The sequence below is a fragment of the Manis javanica genome, chromosome 10 (assembly GCF_040802235.1).
Source record: "Manis javanica isolate MJ-LG chromosome 10, MJ_LKY, whole genome shotgun sequence".
In the NCBI taxonomy this organism is placed as follows: Eukaryota; Metazoa; Chordata; class Mammalia; order Pholidota; family Manidae; genus Manis; species Manis javanica.
Window position 1 is genome coordinate 80892727 of NC_133165.1, and position 12473 is coordinate 80905199.

At 38.0% G+C, this 12473-nt stretch overlaps 1 non-coding gene and 1 pseudogene across 1 annotated transcript; one reads left to right on the forward strand and one right to left on the reverse strand.

Moving 5' to 3' along the window:
• LOC118970044 (U6 spliceosomal RNA) lies at positions 1-107 on the forward strand. Its single transcript, XR_005057843.1, has one exon. It is a non-coding gene; the product is annotated as a U6 spliceosomal RNA (small nuclear RNA).
• A 9029-nt stretch (positions 108-9136) lies between these two features.
• LOC108399044 (olfactory receptor 6C65-like) lies at positions 9137-10072 on the reverse strand (annotated as a pseudogene).
• Positions 10073-12473: the final 2401 nt, after the last annotated feature.

A 12473-nucleotide genomic window follows, 5' to 3' on the forward strand; every position in this document is an offset into this window, starting at 1 on the left:
GTGCTCACTTCGGCAGCACATATGCTAAAATTGGAACAATACAGAGAAGATTAGCATGGCGCCTGCGCAAGGATGACACACAAATTCGTGAAGCGTTCCATATTTTTAAAAAATATATGAATATTCGTTTGATTTTAATACTTGATTTATATGTGGATCCCACATTTCTCCCTTTATTACTATTATTTTTTTATTTTTAATAAAATGCTGGAGTGGTAGGTAGATGCAAGATAAAGGTAGAAAACATAGTTTAGTGTTGTAAGAGAGCAAATGTAGATGATCAGGTGTGTGCCTGTAGACTATGTGTTAATCCAAGATAGACAAGGGCAACAAAACATCCAAGGATGCAGAAGATTTCTCTCCAAACAGGGGGGGTGACGTTCTAAGCCTCACCACTGATGATCCCAATTTCTCACCCTGTGACTGTGCCTGTCTTAGGTTGTTCCTCCCTTGAGGAATCTTACCCGTGTCTGGCTAACCAGTCATCTTCCGGGGCCATACATGGAGATGTAAATTTGGTAAGCGAGAGAGAAGCCATATTGTTTGAAAAGGTTAGCTTTCTACTTCTTTGCAGATTTATGCCCTGTGGCTTCTATGCCCAGCATTTGTCTTGAGTTATCTTTACCACTTGGAGGAATTATGATACTCAGTAAATTCGATATTAGGCAAGAATTCTATTTAAGGGTTGTAATTAGGAAAGAAGAAGAAAAGCTATAGAGGTAGCAGATGGAAGAAAACATGGGAGGATTGATTATTTCTTTGACATATCTTCTTGTAGAGTAACTTAAGCATGTATAGGTTTTAAACTAGTAATTAAATTGTGCACACACATTAACATAATAGGAATACAGTTACATAACCAAAGGAGATCTATAATTACCAGCCATCTCCAGTGAAGCCAAGAAAACCAGTTAGGCACCCTAGGCATTTGTGAAAATTTGTCTATGATATGATGGATATTATCCAACTGTACTTGAACAGTCTGAGAGAAATCAGACAAATTAAAACAACCCATTCCTGGGAACTGTTCACATCCCATATGTTCTTTAACAGTAGATAGTCTGTAGTTGTAAGATTTTGGAACGCTACAACTTGCACTTCTCCTAATTCTTGGTTGAGTTCCAACAGTATAGATCCAGTCAAATTCATTGTTTTACTGAAAGCACAGGCCAGCTTAGATACCTCCTTCTTCATTCCAATGGCAAGTCCAGGAACTGGTGGGATGGATGCAGCTACAACTGCAGCATCGCCTGGATCTTTGTTGAGGTTTTTTGATGATCATCTTCTGGTATGACTCTACCAGAGAGTGCTGATGTTGGAAGTTCTTCTTCATATCGTATCTTAGTTCATTTTCAGGGTAGCCAAATTAAGCTTTGATCCTCTGTATAAACACAAACAGACCCTTTGCCCACACTTTGATATGCCCTTTATACCATTGCGTAGAACTCATTGGAGGGCACCACACAGGAACTGCTTTTCTTTTTTTTTCAGACAAAGGAATATTATCAGAAAAGTGTACCTCCATAGCTGATCATCTGACACCCTTTAAGTGATCAACATTAAGGATTTTTAAAGCATGCATTAATCTTTGATTTACAGCTAGTTTTATCCTATCAAGGAGTAATCCCCCTTTTCTTTCTCTTTTTTTTTATCTTTAATCTACACTTACCTGAACAATATTATGTTTACTAGGCTCTCCCCTATACGAGGTCCCCCCTATAAACCACTTTACAGTCACTGTCCATCAGCATAGGAAAATATTGTAAAATCACTACTTGTCTTCTCTGTATTGTACAGCCCTCCCCTTTCTCCCTCCCCCACATGCATGCTAATCTTAATACTCCTTTCTCCTTCCCACCCTTTATCCCTCCCTACACACCCATCCTCCCCAGTCCCTTTCCTTTGGTACCTGTAGTCCATTTTTGGGTTCTGTAATTCCGCTGCTGTTTTGTTCCTTCAGTTTTTCCTTTGTTCTATACTCCACAGATGAGTGAAATCATTTGGTATTTCTCTTTCTCCACTTAGCTTATTTCACTGAGCATAATACCCTCCAGCTCCATCCATGTTGCTGAAAATGGTAGGATTTGCCCTCTTCTTATGGCTGAGTAGTAGTCCATTGTGTATATGCACCACATCTTCTTTATCCATTCATCTACCGATGGACATTTAGGTTGCTTCCAATTCTTGGCTACTGTAAATAGTGCTGCGATAAACATAGGGGTGCATCTGTCTTTCTCAACTTGATTGCTGCGTTCTTAGGGTAAATTCCTAGGAGTGGAATTCCTGGGTCAAATGGTAGGTCTGTTTTGAGCATTTTGATGAACCTCCATACGGCTTTCCACAATGGTTGAACTAATTTACATTCCCACCAGCAGTGTAGGAGGGTTCCCCTTTCTCCACCGCCTTGCCAACATTTGTTGTTGTTTGTCTTTTGGATGGCAGCCATCCTTAATGGTGTGCAAATTAAAACTCATTATAGTTTTAATATGCATTTCTCTGACAATTAGTGATGTGGAACATCTTTTAATGTGTCTGTTGGCCATCTGTATTTCTTTTTTGGAGAACTGTCTGTTCAGTTCCTCTGCCCATTTTTTAATTGGATTATTTGTTTTTTGTTTGTTGAGGCATGTGAGATCTTTATATATTCTGGACGTCAAGCCTTTATCGGATCTGTCATTTACAAATATATTCTCCCGTACTGTAGGGTTCCCTTTTCTTCTATTGATGGTGTCTTTTTCTGTACAGAAGCTTTTCAGCTTAATATAGTCCCACTTGTTCATTTTTGCTGTTGTTTTCCTTGCCCGGGGAGATATGTTCAAGAAGAGGTCACTCATATTTATGTCTAAGAGGTTTTTATCTATGATTTTTTCCAATAATTTAATGGTATCATGACTTACATTCAGGTCTTTGATCCATTTTGAATTTACTTTTGTGTATGGGGTTAGACAATGGTCCAGTTTCATTCTCCTACATGTAGCTGTCCAGTTTTGCCAGCACCATCTGTTGAAGAGACTGTCATTTTGCCATTGTATGTCCATGGCTCCTTTATCATATATTAATTGACCATATATGTTCGGGTTAATGTCTGGAGTCTCTAATCTGTTCCACTGGGCTTTGGCTCTGTTCTTGTGCCAGTACCAAATTGTCTTGTTTACTATGGCTTTGTAGTAGAGCTTGAAGTTGGGGAGTGAGATCCCCCCTACTTTAGTCTTCTTTTTCAGGATTGCTTTGGCTATTCGGGGTCTTTGGTGTTTCCATATGAATTTTTAAATTATTTGTTCTGGTTCATTGAAGAATGTTGCTGGTAATTTGATAGGGATTGCGTCAAATCGGTATATTGCTTTGGGCAGGGTCGCCATTTTGATGATATTAATTCTTCCTAGCTATGAGCATGGGATGAGTTTCCATTTGTTAGTGTCCCCTTTAATTTTTCTTAAGAGTGACTTGTAGTTTTCAGGGAATAGGTCTTTCACTTCTTTGGTTAGGTTTATTCCTAGGTATTTTATTCTTTTTGATGCAATTGTGAATGGAATTGTTTTCCTGATTTCTCTTTCTATTGGTTCATTGTTAGTGTTTAGAAAAGCTACAGGTTTTTATGTGTTAATTTTGTATCCTGCAACTTTGCTGTATTCAGATATCAGTTCTAGTAGTTTTAGAGTGGAATCTTTAGGGATTTTTATGTTCAATATCATATCATCTGCAAATAGTGACAGTTTAACTTCTACTTTACCAATCTGGATTCCTTGTATTTCTTTGTTTTGTCTTATTGATATGGCTTGGACCTCCAGTACTATGTTAAATAACAGTGGGGAGAGTGGGCATCCCTGTCTAGTTCCCAATCTCAGAGGAAAAGCTTTCAGCTTCTCACTGTTCAGTATAATGTTGGCTGTGGGTTTATCATATATGGCCTTTATTATGTTGAGTTACTTCCCCTCTATTCCCATTTTGCTGAGAGTTTTTATCATGAATGGATGTTGAATTTTGTTGAATGCTTTTTCAGCATCTATTGAGATGATCGTGTGGTTTTTGTCTTTCTTTTTGTTGATGTGGTAGATGATGTTGATGGATTTTCCAATGTTGTAGCATCCTTGCATTCCTGTGATGAATCCCACTTGGTCATGGTGTATGATTGTCTTAATATACTTTTGAATTCGGTTTACTAATATTTTATTGAGTATTTTTGCATCTACATTCATCAGGGATATTGGTTTGTAATTTTCTTTTTTGGTGGCATCTTTGCCTAGTTTTGGTAATAGGGTGACATTGGCTTCATAGAATGAGTTTGGGAGTACACCCTCCTCTTCTATTTTTTGGAAAACTTCAAGGAGAATAGGTATTATGTCTTCTGTGTATGTCTGATAAAATTCCCAGGTAAATCCGTCCTGCCCGGGGGTTGTGTTCTTGGGTAGTTTTTCAATAACCATTTCAATTTCTTTGCTCGTAATTGGTTTAACTTTTGTGTTTCTTCCTTGGTCAGTCTTGGAAGGTTGTAATTTTCTAGGAAGTTGTCCATTTCTTCTAGGTTTTCCAGCTTATTGGCATATAGGTTTTCATAGTAGTCTTTAATAATTCTTTATATTTCTGTGGAGTCTGTCATGATTTTTTCATTCTCATTTCTGATTCTGTTGATTTGTGTTGATTCTCTGTTTCTCTTAATAAGTTTGGCTAGAGGCTTATCTATTTTGTTTATTTTCTCAAAGAACCAGCTCTTGGTTTCGTTGATTTTTGCTATTGTTTTATTCTTCTCTATTTTGTTTATCTCTTCTCTGATCTTTGTTATGTCCCTCCTTCTGCTGACTTTAGGCCTCATTTGTTCTTCTTTTTCCAGTTTCAATAATTTTGATGTTAGAATATTCATTTGGGATTATTCTTCCTTCTTCAAGTGTGCCTGGAGCGCTATATACTTTCCTCTTAAGACTGCTTTCGCTGCGACCAACAGAAGTTTGGGCCTTGTGTTGTTGTTGTTGTTTGTTTCTATATATTCCTTGATCTCTATTTTGATTTTTTCATTGATACATTGATTATTCTGGAGCATGTTGTTAAGCCTCCATGTGTTTGTGAGCCTTTTTGTTTTCTTTGTAGAATTTATTTCTAGTTTTATACCTTTGTTGTCTGAAAAATTGGTTGGTAGAATTTCAATATTTTGGACTTACTGAGGCTCTTTTTGTGGGCTAATATGTGGTCTATTCTAGAGAATGTTCCATGTGCACTTGAGAAGAATGTATATCCTGTTGCTTTTGGATGTAGAGTTCTATAGATGTCTATGAGGTCCATCTGTTCTATGGTGTTCTTCCGTGCCTCTGAGTCCTTACTTATTTTCTGCCTGGTGGATCTATCCTTTGGGGTGTGTTGTGTTTTGAAGTCTCCTAAAATGAATGCATTGCAGTCTATTTCCCCCTTTAGTTCTGTGAGTATTTGTTTCATATATGCTGTTGCTCCTGTGTTGGGTGCATATATATTTAGAATGGTTATATCCTCTTCCAGACTGAGCCCTTTATCATTATGTAGTGTTCTTCTTTATCTCTTAGTACTGCCACCCCTACTTTCTTCTCTCTGTTCTGTGCCTGAAATATGTTTGTCTATCCCTTGACTTTTAGTCTGTGCATGTCTGTGGGTTTCAGGTGAGTTTCTTGTAAGCAGCATATAGTTGGGTCTTGCTTTTTTATACATTCTATTACTCTGTGTTTTTGATTGGTGCATTAAGTCCATTTACATTTAGGGTGACTATTGAAAGTATGTACTTATTGCCATTTCAGGCTTTAAATTCGTGGTTACCAAAGGTTCAAGGTTAGCCTCTTTTGTATCTTACTGCCTAATTTATCTCGCTAATTGAGCTGTTATATACACTGTCTGGAGATTCTTTTCTTCTCTCCCTTCTTATTCCTCCTCCTCCATTCTTCATATGTTGTGTGTTTTGTTCTGTGTTCTTTTTAGGAGTGCTCCCATCTAGAGCAGTCCCTGCAAGATGCCCTGTAGAGGTGGTTTGTGGGAAGCAAATTCCCTCAGCTTTTGCTTGTCTGGGAATTGTTTCATCCTGCCATCATATTTAAATGATAATCGTGCTGGATACAGTACCCTTGGTTCAAGGCCCTTCTGTTTCATTGTATAAATATATCATGCCTTTCTCTTCTGCCCTGTAGGGTTTCTGTCGAGAATCTGATGATAGCCTGATGGGTTTTCCTTTATAGGTGACCTTTTTCTCTCTAGCTGCCTTTAAAACTCTTTTCTTGTCCTGATCCTTGTCATTTTAATTATTATGTGTCTTGGTGTTGTCCTCCTTGAATCCTTTCTGTTGGGGGTTCGGTGTATTTCTGTGGTCTGTTCGATTATTTCCTCCCCCAGTTTGGGGAAGTTTTCAGCAATTTTTTCTTCAAAGACACTTTCTATCCTTTTTTTTCTCTCTTCTTCTTCTGGTACCCCTATAATATGGATATTGTTCCTTTTGGATTGGTCACACAGTTCTCTTAATATTGTTTCATTCTTGGAGATCCTTTTATCTCTCTGTGTGTCAGCTTCTATGTGTTCCTGTTCTCTGGTTTCTATTCCATCAGTGGCCTCTTGAATCTTATCCATTCTTCTTATAAATCCTTCCCAAGTTAGTTTCACTTCTGTAATCTCATTCCTGGCATCTGTGATCACCCTCTGGACTTCATCCCTTAGTTCTTAAATATTTCTCTGCATCTCCGTCAGCATGTTTATGATTTTTATTTTGAATTCTTTTTCAGGAAAACTGGTTACATCTGCCTTCTTCTTCTCTGGTGTTGTCTCTGTGATCTTGGTTTGCCTGTAATTTCATGGTGATAGAAATACTTTTCAGAGCTGGGACGAGTGATGGCTGGGAGAGCTTTCCTTCTTGTTGCTTTGTGGCCTTCCTCTCTAGTGGCTTGTACTGTACGGCTGCATACAGAATGGGCTTCTGATTCTTGCCCAGCTGTTATGGAGTTTATCTCCGCTGTTGCTCTGGACATGGCCTTTCTTGGGCAGCTGCTCCTAAATGGTGGAGGTATGTTGGAGGGGGAGCAGCCAGGAGGCTATTTATCTCCGTGAGAGGCCTCCGTGCTCCTTGCTGCCCAGGTTGTTAGAGTGCCCAGAGATCCCCAGTTTCCCTGCCTCTGGACTAAGTGTCCCGGGTCACCTCCATCTGGTTTTGGGGTCCCTGTCCCTTTAAGACTTCCAAAAATCACTCGCCAAAAAAAAACAAAGAAAAGAAAAAAAAATTGCTCACAAAAAAAAAAAAAGCACTCACTTTTTTTTGTCCTATGGCGCCAGCCTCAGGGACCTGCTCACCGGTCTTGCTGCCCTGTTTCCCTTGTACCTAGGACCCCATGCATGCACTGTGTCTGCGCTCTGGTCCGGATGGCTGGGGCAGTGTGTTCAGCAGTCCTGGGCTGACTCTCCCTCCCTGCTCTGACTCCTGTCCTCCTGCTGGGAGCTAGGTGTAGGGGTGCTCAGTTCCGCCGGACTGGGGCTTGTACCTTACCCCCTTCGCGAGGCACTGGTTTCTCGCAGGTGTGGATGTGGTCTGGATATTGTCCTGTGTCCTCTGGTCTTTATTCTCGGAAGAGTTGTCTTTGTTATATTTTCATAAATATATGTGATTTTGGGAGGAGATTTCTGCTGCTCTACTCACACCACCATCTTGGCTCCACCCCCAGGTTATCTATTCTCTTATGAATATTTGCTAATAAATACTGTATCCTATAAATTTAAAAATAAGTGGTTGTAGGTATCATACAGTATCATAATTATATTAGTATCTGTAGTGATAATTTTGCTTTGTCATTTCATTGCTTTGTCAGAATTTAGAATATTTTAACCTTGTATTATTTCTATTTGCCTCCCATTTTTATGATATTTGTATTGCAAAGTATTTTAGTAATCAGATTTATGAAAACCTTACTGTTTTCTTTATTTTTGCTAATTTTCAAGTTACGTCCATTTGTGTTATTTTTCCACATACTGAGTTCTTTAATATTTAATTTTCAGACTCTTGAATTTCACATTTAATTGCAATATTTCCATTTCCACTAATTAAATAGTTTGAGTTACTTAGAGTGATTGTTTGGAGACAACCAAGTCTAGTGTTTTTTTTTTTTGAACTGACCTTAGTATTTGAGTACCATTAAAACAGGGTGCTTTGATTCCTATGTGCAATGTTAAATAGATGAGTAAAAATCCTACATTGATTTTCAGTGACTTTTCAATGGGTGGTGTTTTTGTGATTTCCTACCTCTGTCTATTTTCTGATAATATATCTAACAAATAAAGAAATAAAGTCACTGCATTGACTGTAAAACAAATCTTCCCCAATAACTGTTCATAGCATCAGGGGAGAAGACTCCCCTTCCCAGAAGTGGTCTCTCACAATTCCAATTATTGCTTAACAAAAGGTAAATAATTTGAAAAGGTAGAGATAAATATTTCTGATGGAGCATAGTTGATAGAAAAGTAACCTGACAGCCTGAAATAATCCATTTTTACAAGATCATTGTTAATCAGCTGTGTTTTCCCTATAACCATTCTGAATATCTGATTCAATAGACTAACGGAGGAAGAGTAGGGAGGAGACAGTGCCCATTGCTAGAAGTAACCATAAAGCATAGTTTCCAAAACCCTGAAGTTAACTTCCATTCTATTAGTTAACTGTGGGTTGCTGTGAATTTTGTTTTGGATCATTTATTTTTATGTGGCATTGGGATAGGTTTTCTAGATCTTGCTACTGAACTTTTAAAGTAAGGACTAATACTTAAAGTCACACATGGTTGACATGGGTGAAACAAATCACTACATGGACTTGGGGAAATGAAAGAAGAGAAAAATGGTAAAGAATACAGTGAAGTACATTTGAATGCTGAAAATGAAAGTAAAAAGTAGCCATGTAATGATTGTGAAATCTTTGATGACCCTACTTAGATTTTTGTCCTCCTTCCTTAAATAGTTCTTTTTTTTTCTTAAAGCATTTATCACTTATTGAAGATCTTAGTTTATTCTTCTATTATGCTGGCTGTGGGTAGAAGGAAGCTCTACAGCGGCAGGACCTTTTGTGTGCTTTATTCTCCTAGGTATGCCTACCACTTAGAACAGTGATTTGATTTGTCTGTTTTGTGTGTAGTTTCAGCTACAGATTTCATAAAGATTAGTACTTGTTTGGGAATATTTTTTTGGTGAATTCTTTAAGGGCTTGTTTCACCTGCTGGTTCCTTAAGGTGTAAATAAAGGGATTCATCATGGGAGCCACAGAGATGTTAAGTACCGCTACACCTTTGCTCAAAGCCACACCTTCCTGTGCAGATGTCTTTACATACATGAAAATGCAACTGCCATAAGAAATGGAAACCACAATCATGTGGGAGGAGCAAGTGGAAAAGGCCTTTTTCCTTTGCTGGGCTGAGGGGATCTTCAGAATTGTTCTCAGGGTGAGTGTGTAGGAGAGAATCACCAAGGCCAAAGTTACCATGAGTGTGAATACTGCTAAGAGAAATGCCATAAGTTCTAGAAACTTTGTGTCTGTGCAAGCCTTCAGCAGCAGAGGAGAAGAGTCACAAGCGAAGTGGTCAATAATGTTGGAGTCACAGAAATCCAGTTGGAGTATCATAATCCCTGGGAGAAAGATAATAAGGAAACCAGCTAGCCAGGAGCTGATTACAAGCCGGCTGCAGACTCTGTCACTCATGACAGTTATGTAATGTAGAGGTTTTCAGATAGCCACGTAGCGGTCATAGGACATTACAGCCAGAAGGAAAAACTCTGTGGCCCCCAGAAGGATTAAAAAAAATATCTGTGTCATGCAAGCATTGTAGGAAATGGTCGTGTCTCCTGTAGCAACGCTGATCAGAAATCTAGAAATACAGGCTGTTGTGAACGAAATTTCTAAGAAAGAGAAATTCCTGAGGAAGAAATACGTGGGAGTCTTGAAACAAACATTTGATAGTGTTAACAGGAAGATGGTCAGGTTTCCACCTATACTCAATAAGTACATGAACAACATAAAGAAGAATATCACAGCCTGTACCTCTGGGTCATCCGTAAGTCCCAGAAGAATGAATTCTCTAACTGATGTCTTATTCAGCATGGATAAACTCTGAATTCTGCAGGTCTGACAACAATAAGAGTGATGTCAAGCTCTGATGTGAATTCAAATACATTTGTAGTGTTCTTGTTCTGTACAAACAATAAAACATGCATTAACAAATGACAAGATAGTTATCTATCAGAATATCAAACATATCAGAATTTGTTTAGTAGGAAAAAACTGATCTGTTTTACTACTTTAAAAAAAAGTGGATTTTAATCTCACTTAGATAATCCCCTGCTATGTATTTTTGGTTACTTATTCAACATGCAGAAACTTGTTTTTTAAACTCATAAAAATGGGTAACAATGATAAATACTTAGCTTACTTCATTGTGGAAGTAATCATTTGGACAGATTAAATAGGCTATTGAAATACACAGTATTTTTGAAAACTTAATGCCCATATAATTTCATATGCTAATATTGCCATTGGAAAATGTATTTTGGATATCAGAATGCAGTCTTTTCCAAATAATTCTTGGTTCCTATTTGTTGCTCTGAGGGGAGTGGGTTCTTTCATTCAAGCAAGTTCACTATGAACTCAGTGAGACCTAACAATAGAACAATAGGGGTAAGAAGGGGCTTACACCAAGCTTTATTCTCTTAGCAGTAGGTGGAGCCCAAGACTCTCTTCTGCCTGTCTAAGTCTTTGGCTCAGGCTTAAGCCTCTGCTCCCCAGGTACTGACTCCCACTGGTGGCTCTCTCTTTGCTTCCTCCTGCTTCCCAGCGTGGAGCTCTGCACCTTCCCTCTCCCCTTCCTTGCAAGGGGGATCCGTGGCTTCCCTCTGCCAGCTTCTGCTCTCTCCTGCTTCCCAGCACAGTGTTCTAGTACTTCTGCTTTCTACTCCCCTCTGCCCTTCCCCCAGGGGGTACTTCTGTGACTGACAGTTTGCTCTGGCAGCTCTTCTTAGAGCAATTATCAGCTATGAGCAGTTTTCTGCCAATGGGTATGCAAGGAGGCTAAGTTATGTATACAGTGGGCAATATTAGAATTATTGGAGGTAAAACTCTTGGCCATGAAATTTCCATTTTCCCTACACTATTCATAGTAAAAACTTAAATAGACAATATGGTATTTATGATCAATCCTTCCCTTTTCCCTTTGTACAAATTGATCCTTTTCTCTCCCCTTGACTAAATTTGGAACAAACACAGCATCCTTATTAATAAATAAGGTCATAGTGTAAAAGTGTCAAGTGGACTCCTTAAATATACAGTCAATTATATCAACAATGAAAGAATTCAGATTATTACCTGTAAGATTAATTATTTCAGACAATTTTTACATGACAGCCAATATCAAGCTCTTCTTTCAAAAATAATGTGACAGGTTTCTTGTTTATCAAAATAGTGTTTATCAAACACAGCTTGATTTTCATGCATCACTTATACACATAATTTTTCAATAAATATATCAGAAACATTTTTGGAGATTTATAACAATTTGAAAAAATATTTTCTCTAGCATACTTTCTTGGTAGAATACAATATATGAACCTATGAAATACAAACTATGTTTGTTGACAATGTTACTAATAAGACTTCTGAACAACATTAGGCTATTAGTAGTTAAGATTTTGGGGACTGAAAAGTTATGCATGGATTTCAACTGCATAGGGGTTCGTTCATCTAGCTCTCACATTGTTCAAAGGTCAGCTGTATATTGGAAAGAAGATAACAGCAATAATAAAAACAAGTATTCATAAAACATAATACAAATTTTATTGTTGTTGATTATTATTGTTATTATCATTATGGTTCATATTATTGCAAATATCTAAATAAACTTTACCCTGTTCCCAGAAATGTTTTGGTAGGTCTTATTGGAGACTCTTTTTGCAGATGAGGAAATTCAGGTAGAGAAGGGTTAACTAACTCTCCCAAGGTCACATAAGCAGTACATGCAGATAGGGAAGGGAGCATCCATTCCACTGCACCATTCCTAGTGATTAACACAGATTCTGATTCAATTTTGTTTAATGAATTAAAGACAAGTTAATGACTAAATAATAAGTATGCAACCCAGACCAGAGTTGGCCTCAAAATCCAGAGATTTCTTAGCTGTATGTACCTATGACTCATAGTAGCAGTGTGTGTCAACAAAATGGAAACTTTAAGTGGAGAATTTTGTAATTTCAGAGGGGTAGATACTACAGGCATGGTTCCGCATGGTGCACTGATACCAGTATGGTAGTCTCCTTATCTGTCATTATGCTTTCTGGGGTTTTAGTATCCGTGGTCATCCCTGTCCAGACAGAACAATCGTCCTTCAGATGTATAGTCACAAGGTTAATAGCAGCTTAATGCTCTATCTAACACAATGCCTCCAGCATTCATCTCACTTCATGTCATTATATAGGCATTTTCTCATCTCACATCATCACAATAAGGAGAAGGA